Source organism: Ictalurus furcatus, chromosome 20, assembly GCF_023375685.1.
Source record: "Ictalurus furcatus strain D&B chromosome 20, Billie_1.0, whole genome shotgun sequence".
Lineage (NCBI taxonomy): Eukaryota > Metazoa > Chordata > Actinopteri > Siluriformes > Ictaluridae > Ictalurus > Ictalurus furcatus.
Window position 1 is genome coordinate 9,457,144 of NC_071274.1, and position 23,261 is coordinate 9,480,404.

A 23,261-nucleotide genomic window follows, 5' to 3' on the forward strand; every position below is an offset into this window, starting at 1 on the left:
CAGCTTTGGTAATAAACCAGATGACAGTCGTTTTCTGCAAAATATCCAAAACTTCCTAAACCGCAATTCTAGAGTGGTTCAGCATTCAGCAGTACAAGTCCAAGATTTTTCAGCAGAGACCTGTGGGCAGCATTGTGTGATTTTTCTCTATCACATGGTAAAGGGATATGATGATGACCGTGTGTTGAAGATGTATACTGGCGATTTTATTAAAAATGACAAGATGGTGTCAGCATTTATGAAAAAACTAAAACTAAAAAAGGTCGTAATGAAAATGTTTTCAAATGTATTCATTGTGTTCAGACAGGTGAAATGTTTATGTCTAATACTAGATTTTTTCAATAAAAACAAAGAACAGAGATTTCTTCTTCTTTTGACTCTTTATTATTATTATTATCATTATTATTATTATACATATGACACATCCCGCAATACAGATAATAACAAGATCATAAACATTAGAAAACTTGTGGGTTAAAAACTTAGCCACTACTCACGTCAAGAGTGGGTGATTTGAATACTGGGCCATCTGAATAATTTGTTTGTGCTGATGGTGTGCTCGACAGTATTTTCTGTTTTTTACGCTTCTTAGACGAGATGGTTATAGGCGAAGTCGATTTGGTTTTGAAAGAGTTAATTGCGTGTCTGACATAATGGTTTGGCACCGTTGAGTATGGTATGTTTAAAGTAGCAAAAGCCTCCAGAAATTTGAACCAGCCGACAGGTCTTCGGGCATCAGAAATCTTTTGCGGAGCCGTGATGCCTTTAACTAATCGAGCATGTGTGAACCAGGAATTGTTCAACCTTTAAACACAAACTCCCCAGAATCGTCCCAAGATGTGACATCTTTCATTTTAGACATTTTATCGAAAATGTAGCGAGCGTTTTTTACACTCCTCTAAGGAACATTCTTCGAAATATCGGCCACTACATTACTTAAATATAATTATTTAAATCGTCGCGGGGGTTTGCGCCGGGCCGCGCAGACGGCTTTTCTTTTTCAGTGTGATCAGTCTGCGGGAGTGTTAATGTTAATGCGCTGTTTTCACGGTCCCCTTGTCTAGCGATGGTTAAAAAGCGCTGTAAAACGCTTGTTTACAGCTTCGCCTTTTCATAATTGTCCAAGTCAGATCGGTGCAAAATATTTCTTATAGCTATGTCCAAATCATTCTGCACAATTTGCTGAATAGAATCACAGGTTGTTCAGGTCTTTAGTTTATCCAACTGATGCTGCGGGACTAAAAACATTTTCTCTGCGTACTCCATTCCCTGTTATCTAGAAGCAATCAGGCTGGAGATGAAAGGAATAGCCACGCTTAACAGCGGTAGAAGAAAGCCCCCCCTGTTGGTTTATTACACGTCTCTTTTTTTAACTTCAACCGTGTTATCCGCAACAAATTTGATTACACTTTTCCTTTTTCTCAGTTTCTGGTATTGTTGTGATGTGAGCGGTATATTACCATAGAGAACATTAAGAGCTACTTCACACAGTGTCGCAATGAGTTTGTCTGTGGCAGTTTGTAAAATAATCCATCTTTGTTTGGGTGTTGCTTTTAATAATATTTTTAAAAGCGGCAGGTTTCTACAAAGTCTGGCCGACATTTCGCTATCTTCTTTTCTGTAGATATACCACAGGGTGTGGTGCAAGTAAATCTGTCCTGAGCTGATAGTGTTCGGGTGTTTTTGTTTTATAATCAATCAGCAGATACCTGAAGGGTTTGCTGGTTGCATATTGATAACACTCCATTAAAAATTTTGTGTTGCTGGGATACATTTGTCTTCCTAGAACACTGACTTGATTAGCGTCTCGGGGGTTTTTAAACAACATCAGATAATTTGTGTTTAAGCTGATGGTCCTGCTGGCTTTCTCTTGGCAAAATAAACTCTGCACAGTATAAATAGTGCTAAGATTTCTATGATGTACATACTGGGTGAACACTTTTTCCACCTCGTTGCTCCCGCTGGCCTCTTTCATCAGATCATCAAGGATCAACAAATTAGTTGTGTTGGCTGGAAACAGAGCATCATCATTCAGAGTCTGTGGTAATCCTTCAACAAATTTTATTTTGTACATTTTCAACAATTCATCATACAACGGTTGCCAACAATCATAAATATACACAATATTTAAAAAATTTTTAGAAATCAATTGTACAGCATTTTGCAACAACATTTTTACAAAATATGACTTCCCCGAGTTTGAAGGGCCGCTTATCACACATGAAATGGGTGTTGTAATCTGAAATCAAAACCATCTGTGTCTCGCACACCCCTATGTCCAAAAAGATTGTCAGAAGCCATATGGGAGCGTTGTAAAATCAGGGAGCAGCACGCGTTTGTTGTACAACACCTTAAACTTTTTAACAACTGACTTATCATATAGTGTGAAATGTTTTTTATTACGTACAATGGTGTCTGTGTATGCCAGTATATGACGACTATTATCTGCCCCCACGACGTAGTGGTCAATCTAATTTAATGGTTTTTGAATTTACAGCGTTGAGTGTGATACCTTTGGCTTTCATGCAAACCTTGCCCTTCGCAGTGCGGTAACGGTATGTTTTTGGCCCACCTGAACAAAATTCGATAATGTGATCACCTTCTCCAACCTCATCAGTTAAATTGCTGAGATAAGGTCCCAATGGAGGTTCCCAGTCGCCCTCTCTAGATGTAAAGATCACACTTTCTGTGTCACTGTACAATAACCTGTCACCCAATTTGTCCATCAACTCATACAGCTCTAGACGTGCATGAGCTGTTGTAAAAGGCCCAAGAAAGATGTTGATGTAACGAGTCTGACCCCCTTTCCCATCTGCATAACACCACTGAATTAGCGCTACGCTGTCTGACACGAAGGAAAAGTGTTTAACATGTTGTGTAAACTGTTCCGGGTCCGAAATCAGTTCTGAACATGGCAAGTTTTCACCCATTGAGAAACGACCCCCAAAGTGATTTCAGCAGAAGTTTGTTAATAGAACTCTGTGCTGGGTTATGACTTATCAACATCCATCTTAATCTCCTCTTTCTCAAAGTAATTTGAGATGTAGGATTCCTTGTCTGTGTCTGTCACAATGTGTGCGGGGAACCCACTGGCCTCTTGTTTGTATTGTAAAAATGTTTTAACATAGTCACAAAACAAAGTTTCTGACCGTTGTGGAAAATGCCACACCTTGTCCACTTTCGTTATAACATAACCCTTTTCCACACCTTTCAACAGCTCGATGCTGACCCAACAGCCTGAAATCGCTCTTTCCTCATCAGTATGGCCACACGGGTCTGTCTGATTCTGCTGGTCGGCGCATGTACAACAGAGTGGAAACATAAGGTTACCACGAGCCCTATAGGGAAGGACGGGGTGAAGCAGTTTTCATGGCGGTAGGACTGTTGCTTTGACAAACCCGTAATAATTTTCAAGAGGTTCAAAATCCTTGAAAATTATTTGTGGATGTCCTATGGGGTAGCATTTTTTGGCCTTGCAAAAGGGATACAAGCATTTAAAGTCGAAATATCGTATTTTTTCACTAACGTCGGCTTTGTGATACAATTTGTACGTGTTAGTACGACCACCAAATAGAGCGTTGCGCGGTTTCAATCTTTCAGGTTGTGTGTAAGTGGACATAAAGGCCATTACAACAACATCGGTCTGTTTAGCGTTATTCCACTCACACTCCCACATCACCTCAACATTGAGACCATACGCTTTTTCCAATATTTCGACTTTGTCATCAAATTGTCTTCTGAGCAATCCGTAGGGCACTTTTGATAACGGATGTAAATGGTTGGGGTTATAACGACAATCATGTCTGTGAAACATACAACCGTTGAATTCGAAAGCGTATTTGACACCATCCTTTTCATAATAACTATCGAGATGGTATTTTCCAATCACCATCTCACCGTGGTTTAATGCCTGCCGAATGTTTATGCTGCGTGTTGTTTTGACATATTCAAGCCATTCAATGGAAACGGTTGAGTATGTCTTGTTCTGATTTGTGTATGCGTTGTTATGGGTCAGAGCTAGGGTGTCTTTTGGTAGGAAGCGGGTTTTATACACGGCCATGCAGCACGCGGCTAAAGTGGTTTATCTGAATGGGTCGAGTTTGGTACACTGTATGAATTCATGACGGTACTTCATGCATGCCTCACGGAGCAAAACGACATCGTTCTTGCCATACATGGCGAGCTCTTTTTTAAAATCAAACACCTTACCCAATACCGTAACATACCACTCATCAAACAGAGCCCTCTCTTTGTCAGACATTGTCTCATAGTCGTAGAAATGCTTGTCCGGGCATGGGCCTACGTAGTCTTCATTTTCTATTCTATTGAACAGGTGTGGAAAATGACCTTTCTCAGCACAGGTTAGATTTAACGCAGCGGGCGTCATGGACAGACGCATAGGAATGAATGTGTAGCTATCGATGAAACATTGCTTGAATGTCTTGTCATAAATTAGAATGATCCGACAGCCTTGCATAGTAATTTGGAGTGTTAGCCCTGTTTTTGCAAAATATTCCAAAAGTATAAAGTTTAGTGACAGCACACTGAGCGTACTGTTGTCCTGTTTGCATTTGTTTATGTGCTTTATAACAGTAGGCTGATCTGCAGTATCGCAAACAATTGTGACATTGCCTCATTTTGCCAGCGTATTTATGACAATCAGACGCATTACAAACATCGCAAACGTACTTACACCTATGGTCTCTACAGCTAGTAAAACCATGATGACAGTAGTCGCACACATATGGGGAACCAATGAACGCTTTTAGGTTCTTAATCATGAAATAATGCTCGTTGTGTAGATACAAGAGCAGGGTCTTATTATGAGGCTCGTCACTGATCGTAAAGTGTTCCAAAAGACCAGAGCATGTTCTATGGAACACCACTATTTTAATGTGTAACAACTGTTCAAACCATGTGATGTCATTAAACCCTGTCTTTTGCTGTTCCGAATGCCTGCAGTGTTCTGTAGAGACTGGGCTATCGCTCTAGATCAGTACACGACGTTTGTGTATGTAGAAAGACAGACAGATCGCAGACAGATCGCAAAACACAGATTTTTAGATATATTGTTGGGGCAAAACAGATTCATTCTGTTTCTGGCAATTACTTCATTATGAGCTAAATCACGTATCTTTCGATAAGTACCACCGTGTTTACCATGAGCTATAGACATGTTCAGATCCAGACAGTAATCAGCCCGCACGTCAGAATTGCTCTGCATAAAGTTCTCAACCTGTTTGTGAATAAGTACACATCGTAATCATTGCCAGGTGACAAGACAGCACTAACATCAGAGGATAGACTAGGGCCTCTCTAATGTTGATTAAACCCCCATCTCCGGCCAGTAGTCTGGAAAACAACACTATTTCAGACATGATATCATGCAGAAATATAGTGTACGCAGCTAGGTCTGGAGCGGTTATCACACGCATATTTATACGATGCCGTATCTCCAAACTATTAAATCTGAGTCTCGCTACCACCGTATAACCACCAACATCCCCACCCTCTCATACAATAGATTCAATAGTGGATTCGGATAACCCAAAATTTGGCTCCGAAGGATTAAACGATCGATACAATTGGCAGTCTGACCCCCACCCCATCTGATGTGAATTTGAATCATGGTCTAACGATGAATTTGGCAATGATTCTGCTTCAACCTCGGCCATTGATCTAGCCGTGTTTAATAATTCCAACAACGTATCAGTGGTAGACTCAGATCTATTCAGCTCCTCCATTGTCCGAATTAAATACTGTAATGTCTCTGTGTTACCGCGCTGTTCAAAGGAACACAAACCGTCGTCGTTGCATTTTCTAGATTTAATTACTGCTCCCTGATTACAAACTGTTTCACCACAACGCTTTGACATTTTTTTACAGATTTTATACATTGAAACAAAACTACTACTAAAAAAAAAATATCACACAGTAAACAGATGCGAATCAGCAAATAACACACGTATACACTAGGGATGGACCGAAATGAAAATTCTTGGCCGAAGCCGAAACCGAATATAATGAAAAACTTGGCCGAAGGCCGAAGGCCGAATACCGAACACGTTTTTTCGCGTTTTTTCCATTTATTTTACCATTTTTTTCACCATTGCAAAATGTGCTTTTTACTATTTTGTCTTGCTTTTCAAAGTAAAAAATCAATTACAAAAACTGCAATTTCAAAATATTTATTTAACACTGAACATTTTTTTTTCATTCCAGCAGGCATAGGCTACCAACAAGGCAAACTATAACTTTAAATAAATAAATGAGTAAAATAAAAATATTTTTATGTGGTCACCTTTGAGCCCCCCTTGAATAGCCTATGTTAGGCCTATAACTGACTGCTGAAAGAATGGAACACTCTATAGACTACAATTAAACGTGCATTGACAAGAGTGCAAAAAATGGTTCTATTCGGTTCTATACGGCTGATTATATTGGGGATATATACCGCTCTCGTCCCTGTACACTTCGCGGAGTATTATAGTAGATATAGTATAGTTAGATACGTTGTTAATGTTCCCTTAAATAAATATGTCTTTACATTTGTTTTCATTTATTTCACAAAACAAATATTCAACTCATATATGTACACATTCAAACATCATGCTTTTTCTAACAATGTGGTTACACAAACGAAATAACCCCACACAGTAACACAAATGCATACCCAATATTAACGATTGACGCGCTTTTTCAGACGTATTTCACCCCCCCCAAAAACCAGAATCATTAACATAAACACCTTTGTTGGGAGGGGGGCTAGTCCCCCACACACCTCTCTCCACCACTCCCAGACACACAGGAGCCAGATTGACCCACTGATACAGACGATATGGTTACCACCAACCTTGGTCATAAATTAACTCACCTGCAGAAACATTGGCGTGAGAAGCACAAAGGGCCATAAATCACCACACACTACTTTGATTGACAGTTCGACAGAAAGTGTATGATATAACTACTGATATGTTTCACTTGTTTATGACTTAATATGATATGTTTTAATTGTTTACGACTCAAAATGATGTGTTTCACTTGTTTATGACTGAATATGATACTATGACATGTTTCATATGTTTATGACTCAATATGAGACCTTTCACTTTTTTACGACTTAAACTGATCTGTTTCACTTGATTATGACTTAATCTGATACTATGACATGTTTATGACTCAATGTGAGACGTATCACTTGTTTAGGACTCAAAATGATCTGATTCACTTGTTTATGACTTAATATGATAGTATGACGTGTTTCACATGTTTTTGACTCAACATGAGATGTTTCACTTGTTTACGACTCAGAATGATCTGTTTCACTTGTTTATGACTTAATATGATATTATGACGTGTTTCACTTCAATGACTCAATGTGAGACGTTTCACTTGTTTATGAATCAAAATGATCTGTTTCACTTGATTGAGTTAATATGATTCTATGAAATGTTTTACATGTTTATGACTCAGTATGAGATGTTTCACTTTTTTATGACACAAAATCATCCGTTTCACTTGTTGATGACTTAATATGATACTATGACGTATTTATGACTCAACACAAGATGTTTAACTTCTTTACGACTCAAAATGATCCATTTCACCTTTTTATGACAGGTGTCCACGCTTGTTTATGACTTAATATGATACTTTGACATGTTTCACATGTTTATCACACAATATGAGATGTTTCACTTGTTTAAGACTAAAAATGCTCTGTTTCACTTGTTTATGACTTAATATGATACTATAACATGTTTAAAATTTTTATGATTCAATATATGTTTCACTTGTTTGCGACTCAAAATGATCTGTTTCACTTATTTATGACTTCATATAATACTATGACATGTTTCAAATTTTTATGACTCAATATGATCTGTTTCACATGTTTATGACGCAATATGATCTGTTTCACTTGTTTATGACTCTAAATGATCTGTTTCACTTGTTTATGACCTAATATGATACTATGACATGTTTGTGACTCAATACGATCCTTTTCACTGTTCTATGACTTAAATGATCTGTTTCACTTGTTTATTACTTAAAATGATACTATGACATGTTTATGACTCAAGACGAGATGTTTAACTTCTTTACGACTCAAAATGATCTGTTTCACTTGTTTATACTTAATATGATACTATGACATGTTTTACTTGTTTATGTCTCAATACGATCTGTTTCACATGTTTAAAACTCAAAATGATCTGTTTCACTTGTTTACGACTCTAAATGATCTGTTTCACTTGTTTATGACCTAATATGATACTATGACATGTTTGTGACTCAATACGATCCTTTTCACTGTTCTATGACTTAAATGATCTGTTTCACTTGTTTATTACTTAAAATGATACTATGGCATGTTTATGACTCAAGACGAGATGTTTAACTTCTTTACGACTCAAAATGATCTGTTTCACTTGTTTATACTTAATATGATACTATGACATGTTTTACTTGTTTATGTCTCAATACGATCTGTTTCACATGTTTAAAACTCAAAATGATCTGTTTCACTTGTTTATTACTTAAAATGATACTATGACATGTTTATGATTCAATATGAGACTTTTCACTTGTTTACGATTCAAAATGATCGGTTTAACTTGTTTATGACTTAATATGATACTTTGACGTGTTTCACATGTTTATGACTCAATATGAGATGTTTCACTGGTTTATAACTCAAAATGATCTGTTTCACTTGTTCATGACTTAAAATGATACTTTGACATTTTCACATGTTTATGACTCAATACGAGATGTTTAACTTCTTTCCGACTCAATATGATCTGTTTCACTGTTTATGATTTAATATGATACTATGACATGTTTCACATTGAAACATGTCAAAGTATGTCATAGTATTGAGTTTATGACTCAATACAATCTGTATTATCAAGTTATGATCTGTATTACAACTTATGATCAAAATGATCTGTTTCACTTGTTTACGACTCAAAATGATCTGTTTCACTTGTTTGTCACTTAATTGGATACTATGACATGTTTATGACTCAATAAGAGATGTTGAACTCGTTTACGTCTCAATATGATCGGTTTAACTTGTTTATGACTTAATATGATACTATGACATGTTTCACAAGTTTATGACTCAATATGAGACTTTCACTTGTTTATAACTCAAAATGATCTGTTTCACTTGTTCATGACTTAATATGATAGTATGACATGGTTCACAAATTTGTGTCAATATGATCTGTTTCAATTGTTTATGACAAAAGATCTGTTTCACTTGTTTAGGACTAAATATGATATGAAAAATATCATATTGGAGAAGGTCGGGCAATTGATTAAATGAGTTTGTTAGAAAAACCACTTTCCTTTGCTCCTAGTGCCTTCTAAAGTGCTGTATAGCGTTTTCAGTGTATAAAGAGCACCAGTGTGTATGGACACACAGAATGAATGGGAACAAGTTCTGTTATGGTACTCTTGATGAAAAGTGACTTTCTACACTTCAAATGTCACTTTTTTCACCTTATCGTACTTTATCATCAACTTTTACATTTTAATGTAAACAATCATATTTCGTAATATTTTAGGTCAGAAACATTTCATAGTACTATATTATGTGTAAATATGTGAAAAATATCATATCGTAGTAGGTCGGGCAATTGATTATATGAGTTTGTTAGAAAAACCACTTTCCTTTGCTCCTAGCGCCTTCTGAAGCGCTGTATAGCGTTTTCAGCGTATAAAGAGCACAAGTGTGTGTGGGGACACAGGACAAATGGGAACTAGTTTTGTTATTGTACTTTTGATGAAAAGTGACTTTCTAGACATAAAATGTCACTTTTTTCACCCTATCATACTTTATCATCAACTTTAACATTTTAATGTAAACAATAATATTTCGTATTATTTTAGGTCAGAAACATTTCATAGTACTATATTATGTGTAAATATGTGAAAAATAACAAATTGGAATAGGTAGGGCCATTGATTATATGAGTTTGTTAGAAAAACCACTTTCCTTTGCTCCTAGCGCCTTCTGAAGCGCTGTATAGCGTTTTGAGCGTATAAAGAGCAGAAGTGTGTATGGGGACACAGGGTAAATGGGAAGTAGTATTGTTATTGTACTTTTGATGAAAAGTGACTTTCTAGACATAAAATGTCACTTTTTTCACCTTATCGTACTTTATCATCAACTTTTACATTTTAATGTAAACAATCATATTTCGTAATATTTTAGGTCAGAAACATTTCATAGTACTATATTATGTGTAAATATGTGAAAAATAACAAATTGGAATAGGTAGGGCCATTGATTATATGAGTTTGTTAGAAAAACCACTTTCCTTTGCTCCTAGCGCCTTCTGAAGCGCTGTATAGCGTTTTGAGCGTATAAAGAGCCCAAGTGTGTACGGGGACACAGGATAAATGGGAACTAGTTTTGTTATTGTACTTTTGATGAAAAGTGACTTTCTAGACATAAAATGTCACTTTTTTCACCTTATCGTACTTTATCATCAACTTTTACATTTTAATGTAAACAATCATATTTCGTAATATTTTAGGTCACAAACATTTCATAGTACTATATTATGTGTAAATATGTGAAAAAAAAACAAATTGGAATAGGTAGGGCCATTGATTATATGGGTTTGTTAGAAAAACCACTTTCCTTTGCTCCTAGCGCCTACTCGTTCGCTGTATAGCGTTTTGAGCGTATAAAGAGCACAGGTGTGTAAGGGGACACAGGATGAATGGGAACTAGTTTTGTTATTGTACTTTTGATGAAAAGTGACTTTCTAGAAATAAAATTTCACTTTTTTCACCTTATCATACTTTTTCTTCAACTTTTGCATTTTAATTTGAACAATCATATTTCGTAATATTTTGGGTCAGATACATTTCACAGTACTATATTATGTCTAAATATGTGAAAAGAATCAAATTGGAGTAGGTCGGGCAACTGATTATATGAGTTTGATAGAAAAACCACTTTCCTTTGCTCCTAGCGCCTTCTCGTTCGCTGTATAGCGTTTTGAGCGTATACAGAGCACAGGTGTGTAAGGGGACACAGGATGAATGGGAACTAGTTTTGTTATTGTACTTTTGATGAAAAGTGACTTTCTAGACATAAAATGTCACTTTTTTCACTTTATTCTACTTTTCCATCAACTTTTGCATTTTAATGTAAACAATCATATTTCGTAATATTTTGGGTCAGAAACATTTCATAGTACTATATTATGTCTAAATATGTGAAAAGAATCAAATTGGACTACGTCGGGCAACTGATTATATGAGTTTGATTGAAAAACCACTTTCCTTTGCTCCTAGTGCCTTCTCGGTCGCTGTATAGCGTTTTGAGCGGATAAAGAGCACAGGTGTGTAAGGGGACACAGGATGAATGGGAACTAGTTTTGTTATCGTACTTTTGACGAAAAGTGACTTTCTAGACATAAAATGTCACTTTTTTCACCTTATCGTACTTTTCCATCAACTTTTGCATTTTAATGTAAACAATCATATTTCGTAATATTTTGGGTCAGAAACATTTCATAGTACTATATTATGTCTAAATATGTGAAAAGAATCAAATTGGAGTAGGTCGGGCAACTGATTATATGAGTTTGTTAGAAAAACCACTTTCCTTTGCTCCTAGCGCCTTCTCGTTCGCTGTATAGCGTTTTGAGCGGATAAAGAGCACAGGTGTGTAAGGGGATACAGGATGAATGGGAACTAGTTTTGTTATTGTACTTTTGACGAAAAGTGACTTTCTAGACATAAAATGTCACTTTTTTCACCTTATCGTACTTTTCCATCAACTTTTGCATTTTAATGTAAACAATCATATTTGGTAATATTTTGGGTCAGAAACATTTCATAGTACTATATTATGTCTAAATATGTGAAAAGAATCAAATTGGAGTAGGTCGGGCAACTGATTATATGAGTTTGTTAGAAAAACCACTTTCCTTTGCTCCTAGCGCCTTCTCGTTCGCTGTATAGCGTTTTGAGCGGATAAAGAGCACAGGTGTGTAAGGGGACACAGGATGAATGGGAACTAGTTTTGTTATTGTACTTTTGACGAAAAGTGACTTTCTAGACATAAAATGTCACTTTTTTCACTTTATTCTACTTTTCCATCAACTTTTGCATTTTAATGTAAACAATCATATTTCGTAATATTTTGGGTCAGAAACATTTCATAGTACTATATTATGTCTAAATATGTGAAAAGAATCAAATTGGAGTAGGTCGGGCAACTGATTATATGAGTTTGTTAGAAAAACCACTTTCCTTTGCTCCTAGCGCCTTCTCGTTCGCTGTATAGCGTTTTGAGCGGATAAAGAGCACAGGTGTGTATGGGGACACAGGATGAATGGGAACTAGTTTTGTTATTGTACTTTTGATGAAAAGTGACTTTCTAGACATAAAATGTCACTTTTTTCACCTTATCGTACTTTTCCATCAACTTTTGCATTTTAATGTAAACAATCATATTTCGTAATATTTTGGGTCAGAAACATTTCATAGTACTATATTATGTCTAAATATGTGAAAAGAATCAAATTGGAGTAGGTCGGGCAACTGATTATATGAGTTTGTTAGAAAAACCACTTTCCTTTGCTCCTAGCGCCTTCTCGTTCGCTGTATAGCGTTTTGAGCGGATAAAGAGCACAGGTGTGTAAGGGGACACAGGATGAATGGGAACTAGTTTTGTTATCGTACTTTTGACGAAAAGTGACTTTCTAGACATAAAATGTCACTTTTTTCACTTTATTCTACTTTTCCATCAACTTTTGCATTTTAATGTAAACAATCATATTTCGTAATATTTTGGGTCAGAAACATTTCATAGTACTATATTATGTCTAAATATGTGAAAAGAATCAAATTGGAGTAGGTCGGGCAACTGATTATATGAGTTTGTTAGAAAAACCACTTTCCTTTGCTCCTAGCGCCTTCTCGTTCGCTGTATAGCGTTTTGAGCGGATAAAGAGCACAGGTGTGTAAGGGGACACAGGATGAATGGGAACTAGTTTTGTTATCGTACTTTTGACGAAAAGTGACTTTCTAGACATAAAATGTCACTTTTTTCACCTTATCGTACTTTTCCATCAACTTTTGCATTTTAATGTAAACAATCATATTTCGTAATATTTTGGGTCAGAAACATTTCATAGTACTATATTATGTCTAAATATGTGAAAAGAATCAAATTGGAGTAGGTCGGGCAACTGATTATATGAGTTTGTTAGAAAAACCACTTTCCTTTGCTCCTAGCGCCTTCTCGTTCGCTGTATAGCGTTTTGAGCGTATAAAGAGCACAGGTGTGTAAGGGGACACAGGATGAATGGGAACTAGTTTTGTTATTGTACTTTTGACGAAAAGTGACTTTCTAGGCATAAAATGTCACTTTTTTCACTTTATTCTACTTTTCCATCAACTTTTGCATTTTAATGTAAACAATCATATTTCGTAATATTTTGGGTCAGAAACATTTCATAGTACTATATTATGTCTAAATATGTGAAAAGAATCAAATTGGAGTAGGTCGGGCAACTGATTATATGAGTTTGTTAGAAAAACCACTTTCCTTTGCTCCTAGCGCCTTCTCGTTCGCTGTATAGCGTTTTGAGCGGATAAAGAGCACAGGTGTGTAAGGGGATACAGGATGAATGGGAACTAGTTTTGTTATTGTACTTTTGACGAAAAGTGACTTTCTAGACATAAAATGTCACTTTTTTCACCTTATCGTACTTTTCCATCAACTTTTGCATTTTAATGTAAACAATCATATTTGGTAATATTTTGGGTCAGAAACATTTCATAGTACTATATTATGTCTAAATATGTGAAAAGAATCAAATTGGAGTAGGTCGGGCAACTGATTATATGAGTTTGTTAGAAAAACCACTTTCCTTTGCTCCTAGCGCCTTCTCGTTCGCTGTATAGCGTTTTGAGCGGATAAAGAGCACAGGTGTGTAAGGGGACACAGGATGAATGGGAACTAGTTTTGTTATTGTACTTTTGACGAAAAGTGACTTTCTAGACATAAAATGTCACTTTTTTCACCTTATCGTACTTTTCCATCAACTTTTGCATTTTAATGTAAACAATCATATTTCGTAATATTTTGGGTCAGAAACATTTCATAGTACTATATTATGTCTAAATATGTGAAAAGAATCAAATTGGAGTAGGTCGGGCAACTGATTATATGAGTTTGTTAGAAAAACCACTTTCCTTTGCTCCTAGCGCCTTCTCGTTCGCTGTATAGCGTTTTGAGCGTATAAAGAGCACAGGTGTGTAAGGGGACACAGGATGAATGGGAACTAGTTTTGTTATTGTACTTTTGACGAAAAGTGACTTTCTAGGCATAAAATGTCACTTTTTTCACTTTATTCTACTTTTCCATCAACTTTTGCATTTTAATGTAAACAATCATATTTCGTAATATTTTGGGTCAGAAACATTTCATAGTACTATATTATGTCTAAATATGTGAAAAGAATCAAATTGGAGTAGGTCGGGCAACTGATTATATGAGTTTGTTAGAAAAACCACTTTCCTTTGCTCCTAGCGCCTTCTCGTTCGCTGTATAGCGTTTTGAGCGGATAAAGAGCACAGGTGTGTAAGGGGACACAGGATGAATGGGAACTAGTTTTGTTATTGTACTTTTGACGAAAAGTGACTTTCTAGACATAAAATGTCACTTTTTTCACCTTATCGTACTTTTCCATCAACTTTTGCATTTTAATGTAAACAATCATATTTCGTAATATTTTGGGTCAGAAACATTTCATAGTACTATATTATGTCTAAATATGTGAAAAGAATCAAATTGGAGTAGGTCGGGCAACTGATTATATGAGTTTGTTAGAAAAACCACTTTCCTTTGCTCCTAGCGCCTTCTCGTTCGCTGTATAGCGTTTTGAGCGGATAAAGAGCACAGGTGTGTAAGGGGACACAGGATGAATGGGAACTAGTTTTGTTATCGTACTTTTGACGAAAAGTGACTTTCTAGACATAAAATGTCACTTTTTTCACCTTATCGCACTTTTCCATCAACTTTTGCATTTTAATGTAAACAATCATATTTCGTAATATTTTGGGTCAGAAACATTTCATAGTACTATATTATGTCTAAATATGTGAAAAGAATCAAATTGGAGTAGGTCGGGCAACTGATTATATGAGTTTGTTAGAAAAACCACTTTCCTTTGCTCCTAGCGCCTTCTCGTTCGCTGTATAGCGTTTTGAGCGTATAAAGAGCACAGGTGTGTAAGGGGACACAGGATGAATGGGAACTAGTTTTGTTATTGTACTTTTGACGAAAAGTGACTTTCTAGACATAAAATGTCACTTTTTTCACCTTATCGTACTTTTCCATCAACTTTTGCATTTTAATGTAAACAATCATATTTCGTAATATTTTGGGTCAGAAACATTTCATAGTACTATATTATGTCTAAATATGTGAAAAGAATCAAATTGGAGTAGGTCGGGCAACTGATTATATGAGTTTGTTAGAAAAACCACTTTCCTTTGCTCCTAGCGCCTTCTCGTTCGCTGTATAGCGTTTTGAGCAGATAAAGAGCACAGGTGTGTAAGGGGACACAGGATGAATGGGAACTAGTTTTGTTATCGTACTTTTGACGAAAAGTGACTTTCTAGACATAAAATGTCACTTTTTTCACCTTATCGCACTTTTCCATCAACTTTTGCATTTTAATGTAAACAATCATATTTCGTAATATTTTGGGTCAGAAACATTTCATAGTACTATATTATGTCTAAATATGTGAAAAGAATCAAATTGGAGTAGGTCGGGCAACTGATTATATGAGTTTGTTAGAAAAACCACTTTCCTTTGCTCCTAGCGCCTTCTCGTTCGCTGTATAGCGTTTTGAGCGGATAAAGAGCACAGGTGTGTAAGGGGATACAGGATGAATGGGAACTAGTTTTGTTATTGTACTTTTGACGAAAAGTGACTTTCTAGACATAAAATGTCACTTTTTTCACCTTATCGTACTTTTCAATCAACTTTTGCATTTTAATGTAAACAATCATATTTCGTAATATTTTGGGTCAGAAACATTTCATAGTACTATATTATGTCTAAATATGTGAAAAGAATCAAATTGGAGTAGGTCGGGCAACTGATTATATGAGTTTGTTAGAAAAACCACTTTCCTTTGCTCCTAGCGCCTTCTCGTTCGCTGTATAGCGTTTTGAGCGGATAAAGAGCACAGGTGTGTAAGGGGACACAGGATGAATGGGAACTAGTTTTGTTATTGTACTTTTGACGAAAAGTGACTTTCTAGGCATAAAATGTCACTTTTTTCACTTTATTCTACTTTTCCATCAACTTTTGCATTTTAATTTAAACAATCATATTTCGTAATATTTTGGGTCAGAAACATTTCATAGTACTATATTATGTCTAAATATGTGAAAAGAATCAAATTGGAGTAGGTCGGGCAACTGATTATATGAGTTTGTTAGAAAAACCACTTTCCTTTGCTCCTAGCGCCTTCTCGTTCGCTGTATAGCGTTTTGAGCGGATAAAGAGCACAGGTGTGTAAGGGGACACAGGATGAATGGGAACTAGTTTTGTTATCGTACTTTTGACGAAAAGTGACTTTCTAGACATAAAATGTCACTTTTTTCACCTTATCGCACTTTTCCATCAACTTTTGCATTTTAATGTAAACAATCATATTTCGTAATATTTTGGGTCAGAAACATTTCATAGTACTATATTATGTCTAAATATGTGAAAAGAATCAAATTGGAGTAGGTCGGGCAACTGATTATATGAGTTTGTTAGAAAAACCACTTTCCTTTGCTCCTAGCGCCTTCTCGTTCGCTGTATAGCGTTTTGAGCGGATAAAGAGCACAGGTGTGTAAGGGGATACAGGATGAATGGGAACTAGTTTTGTTATTGTACTTTTGACGAAAAGTGACTTTCTAGACATAAAATGTCACTTTTTTCACCTTATCGTACTTTTCAATCAACTTTTGCATTTTAATGTAAACAATCATATTTCGTAATATTTTGGGTCAGAAACATTTCATAGTACTATATTATGTCTAAATATGTGAAAAGAATCAAATTGGAGTAGGTCGGGCAACTGATTATATGAGTTTGTTAGAAAAACCACTTTCCTTTGCTCCTAGCGCCTTCTCGTTCGCTGTATAGCGTTTTGAGCGGATAAAGAGCACAGGTGTGTAAGGGGACACAGGATGAATGGGAACTAGTTTTGTTATTGTACTTTTGACGAAAAGTGACTTTCTAGACATAAAATGTCACTTTTTTCACCTTATCGTACTTTTCCATCAACTTTTGCATTTTAATGTAAACAATCATATTTCGTAATATTTTGGGTCAGAAACATTTCATAGTACTATATTATGTCTAAATATGTGAAAAGAATCAAATTGGAGTAGGTCGGGCAACTGATTATATGAGTTTGTTAGAAAAACCACTTTCCTTTGCTCCTAGCGCCTTCTCGTTCGCTGTATAGCGTTTTGAGCGTATAAAGAGCACAGGTGTGTAAGGGGACACAGGATGAATGGGAACTAGTTTTGTTATTGTACTTTTGACGAAAAGTGACTTTCTAGACATAAAATGTCACTTTTTTCACTTTATTCTACTTTTCCATCAACTTTTGCATTTTAATGTAAACAATCATATTTCGTAATATTTTGGGTCAGAAACATTTCATAGTACTATATTATGTCTAAATATGTGAAAAGAATCAAATTGGAGTAGGTCGGGCAACTGATTATATGAGTTTGTTAGAAAAACCACTTTCCTTTGCTCCTAGCGCCTTCTCGTTCGCTGTATAGCGTTTTGAGCGGATAAAGAGCACAGGTGTGTAAGGGGATACAGGATGAATGGGAACTAGTTTTGTTATTGTACTTTTGACGAAAAGTGACTTTCTAGACATAAAATGTCACTTTTTTCACCTTATCGTACTTTTCCATCAACTTTTGCATTTTAATGTAAACAATCATATTTCGTAATATTTTGGGTCAGAAACATTTCATAGTACTATATTATGTCTAAATATGTGAAAAGAATCAAATTGGAGTAGGTCGGGCAACTGATTATATGAGTTTGTTAGAAAAACCACTTTCCTTTGCTCCTAGCGCCTTCTCGTTCGCTGTATAGCGTTTTGAGCTGATAAAGAGCACAGGTGTGTAAGGGGACACAGGATGAATGGGAACTAGTTTTGTTATCGTACTTTTGACGAAAAGTGACTTTCTAGACATAAAACGTCACTTTTTTCACCTTATCGTACTTTTCCATCAACTTTTGCATTTTAATGTAAACAATCATATTTCGTAATATTTTGGGTCAGAAACATTTCATAGTACTATATTATGTCTAAATATGTGAAAAGAATCAAATTGGAGTAGGTCGGGCAACTGATTATATGAGTTTGTTAGAAAAACCACTTTCCTTTGCTCCTAGCGCCTTCTCGTTCGCTGTATAGCGTTTTGAGCGTATAAAGAGCACAGGTGTGTAAGGGGACACAGGATGAATGGGAACTAGTTTTGTTATTGTACTTTTGACGAAAAGTGACTTTCTAGGCATAAAATGTCACTTTTTTCACTTTATTCTACTTTTCCATCAACTTTTGCATTTTAATGTAAACAATCATATTTCGTAATATTTTGGGTCAGAAACATTTCATAGTACTATATTATGTCTAAATATGTGAAAAGAATCAAATTGGAGTAGGTCGGGCAACTGATTATATGAGTTTGTTAGAAAAACCACTTTCCTTTGCTCCTAGCGCCTTCTCGTTCGCTGTATAGCGTTTTGAGCGGATAAAGAGCACAGGTGTGTAAGGGGACACAGGATGAATGGGAACTAGTTTTGTTATTGTACTTTTGACGAAAAGTGACTTTCTAGACATAAAATGTCACTTTTTTCACCTTATCGTACTTTTCCATCAACTTTTGCATTTTAATGTAAACAATCATATTTCGTAATATTTTGGGTCAGAAACATTTCATAGTACTATATTATGTCTAAATATGTGAAAAGAATCAAATTGGAGTAGGTCGGGCAACTGATTATATGAGTTTGTTAGAAAAACCACTTTCCTTTGCTCCTAGCGCCTTCTCGTTCGCTGTATAGCGGTTTGAGCGGATAAAGAGCACAGGTGTGTAAGGGGATACAGGATTAATGGGAACTAGTTTTGTTATTGTACTTTTGACGAAAAGTGACTTTCTAGACATAAAATGTCACTTTTTTCACCTTATCATACTTTTCCATCAACTTTTGCATTTTAATGTAAACAATCATATTTCGTAATATTTTGGGTCAGAAACATTTCATAGTACTATATTATGTCTAAATATGTGAAAAGAATCAAATTGGAGTAGGTCGGGCAACTGATTATATGAGTTTGTTAGAAAAACCACTTTCCTTTGCTCCTAGCGCCTTCTCGTTCGCTGTATAGCGTTTTGAGCGTATAAAGAGCACAGGTGTGTAAGGGGACACAGGATGAATGGGAACTAGTTTTGTTATTGTACTTTTGATGAAAAGTGACTTTCTAGACATAAAATGTCACTTTTTTCACCTTATCATACTTTTCCATCAACTTTTGCATTTTAATGTAAACAATCATATTTCGTAATATTTTGGGTCAGAAACATTTCATAGTACTATATTATGTCTAAATATGTGAAAAGAATCAAATTGGAGTAGGTCGGGCAACTGATTATATGAGTTTGTTAGAAAAACCACTTTCCTTTGCTCCTAGCGCCTTCTCGTTCGCTGTATAGCGTTTTGAGCGTATAAAGAGCACAGGTGTGTAAGGGGACACAGGATGAATGGGAACTAGTTTTGTTATTGTACTTTTGATGAAAAGTGACTTTCTAGACATAAAATGTCACTTTTTTCACCTTATCATACTTTTCCATCAACTTTTGCATTTTAATGTAAACAATCATATTTCGTAATATTTTGGGTCAGAAACATTTCATAGTACTATATTATGTCTAAATATGTGAAAAGAATCAAATTGGAGTAGGTCGGGCAACTGATTATATGAGTTTGTTAGAAAAACCACTTTCCTTTGCTCCTAGCGCCTTCTCGTTCGCTGTATAGCGTTTTGAGCGTATAAAGAGCACAGGTGTGTAAGGGGACACAGGATGAATGGGAACTAGTTTTGTTATTGTACTTTTGATGAAAAGTGACTTTCTAGACATAAAATGTCACTTTTTTCACCTTATCATACTTTTCCATCAACTTTTGCATTTTAATGTAAACAATCATATTTCGTAATATTTTGGGTCAGAAACATTTCATAGTACTATATTATGTCTAAATATGTGAAAAGAATCAAATTGGAGTAGGTCGGGCAACTGATTATATGAGTTTGTTAGAAAAACCACTTTCCTTTGCTCCTAGCGCCTTCTCGTTCGCTGTATAGCGTTTTGAGCGTATAAAGAGCACAGGTGTGTAAGGGGACACAGGATGAATGGGAACTAGTTTTGTTATTGTACTTTTGATGAAAAGTGACTTTCTAGACATAAAATGTCACTTTTTTCACCTTATCATACTTTTCCATCAACTTTTGCATTTTAATGTAAACAATCATATTTCGTAATATTTTGGGTCAGAAACATTTCATAGTACTATATTATGTCTAAATATGTGAAAAGAATCAAATTGGAGTAGGTCGGGCAACTGATTATATGAGTTTGTTAGAAAAACCACTTTCCTTTGCTCCTAGCGCCTTCTCGTTCGCTGTATAGCGTTTTGAGCGTATAAAGAGCACAGGTGTGTAAGGGGACACAGGATGAATGGGAACTAGTTTTGTTATTGTACTTTTGATGAAAAGTGACTTTCTAGACATAAAATGTCACTTTTTTCACCTTATCATACTTTTCCATCAACTTTTGCATTTTAATGTAAACAATCATATTTCGTAATATTTTGGGTCAGAAACATTTCATAGTACTATATTATGTCTAAATATGTGAAAAGAATCAAATTGGAGTAGGTCGGGCAACTGATTATATGAGTTTGTTAGAAAAACCACTTTCCTTTGCTCCTAGCGCCTTCTCGTTCGCTGTATAGCGTTTTGAGCGTATAAAGAGCACAGGTGTGTAAGGGGACACAGGATGAATGGGAACTAGTTTTGTTATTGTACTTTTGATGAAAAGTGACTTTCTAGACATAAAATGTCACTTTTTTCACCTTATCATACTTTTCCATCAACTTTTGCATTTTAATGTAAACAATCATATTTCGTAATATTTTGGGTCAGAAACATTTCATAGTACTATATTATGTCTAAATATGTGAAAAGAATCAAATTGGAGTAGGTCGGGCAACTGATTATATGAGTTTGTTAGAAAAACCACTTTCCTTTGCTCCTAGCGCCTTCTCGTTCGCTGTATAGCGTTTTGAGCGTATAAAGAGCACAGGTGTGTAAGGGGACACAGGATGAATGGGAACTAGTTTTGTTATTGTACTTTTGATGAAAAGTGACTTTCTAGACATAAAATGTCACTTTTTTCACCTTATCATACTTTTCCATCAACTTTTGCATTTTAATGTAAACAATCATATTTCGTAATATTTTGGGTCAGAAACATTTCATAGTACTATATTATGTCTAAATATGTGAAAAGAATCAAATTGGAGTAGGTCGGGCAACTGATTATATGAGTTTGTTAGAAAAACCACTTTCCTTTGCTCCTAGCGCCTTCTCGTTCGCTGTATAGCGTTTTGAGCGTATAAAGAGCACAGGTGTGTAAGGGGACACAGGATGAATGGGAACTAGTTTTGTTATTGTACTTTTGATGAAAAGTGACTTTCTAGACATAAAATGTCACTTTTTTCACCTTATCATACTTTTCCATCAACTTTTGCATTTTAATGTAAACAATCATATTTCGTAATATTTTGGGTCAGAAACATTTCATAGTACTATATTATGTCTAAATATGTGAAAAGAATCAAATTGGAGTAGGTCGGGCAACTGATTATATGAGTTTGTTAGAAAAACCACTTTCCTTTGCTCCTAGCGCCTTCTCGTTCGCTGTATAGCGTTTTGAGCGTATAAAGAGCACAGGTGTGTAAGGGGACACAGGATGAATGGGAACTAGTTTTGTTATTGTACTTTTGATGAAAAGTGACTTTCTAGACATAAAATGTCACTTTTTTCACCTTATCATACTTTTCCATCAACTTTTGCATTTTAATGTAAACAATCATATTTCGTAATATTTTGGGTCAGAAACATTTCATAGTACTATATTATGTCTAAATATGTGAAAAGAATCAAATTGGAGTAGGTCGGGCAACTGATTATATGAGTTTGTTAGAAAAACCACTTTCCTTTGCTCCTAGCGCCTTCTCGTTCGCTGTATAGCGTTTTGAGCGTATAAAGAGCACAGGTGTGTAAGGGGACACAGGATGAATGGGAACTAGTTTTGTTATTGTACTTTTGATGAAAAGTGACTTTCTAGACATAAAATGTCACTTTTTTCACCTTATCATACTTTTCCATCAACTTTTGCATTTTAATGTAAACAATCATATTTCGTAATATTTTGGGTCAGAAACATTTCATAGTACTATATTATGTCTAAATATGTGAAAAGAATCAAATTGGAGTAGGTCGGGCAACTGATTATATGAGTTTGTTAGAAAAACCACTTTCCTTTGCTCCTAGCGCCTTCTCGTTCGCTGTATAGCGTTTTGAGCGTATAAAGAGCACAGGTGTGTAAGGGGACACAGGATGAATGGGAACTAGTTTTGTTATTGTACTTTTGATGAAAAGTGACTTTCTAGACATAAAATGTCACTTTTTTCACCTTATCATACTTTTCCATCAACTTTTGCATTTTAATGTAAACAATCATATTTCGTAATATTTTGGGTCAGAAACATTTCATAGTACTATATTATGTCTAAATATGTGAAAAGAATCAAATTGGAGTAGGTCGGGCAACTGATTATATGAGTTTGTTAGAAAAACCACTTTCCTTTGCTCCTAGCGCCTTCTCGTTCGCTGTATAGCGTTTTGAGCGTATAAAGAGCACAGGTGTGTAAGGGGACACAGGATGAATGGGAACTAGTTTTGTTATTGTACTTTTGATGAAAAGTGACTTTCTAGACATAAAATGTCACTTTTTTCACCTTATCATACTTTTCCATCAACTTTTGCATTTTAATGTAAACAATCATATTTCGTAATATTTTGGGTCAGAAACATTTCATAGTACTATATTATGTCTAA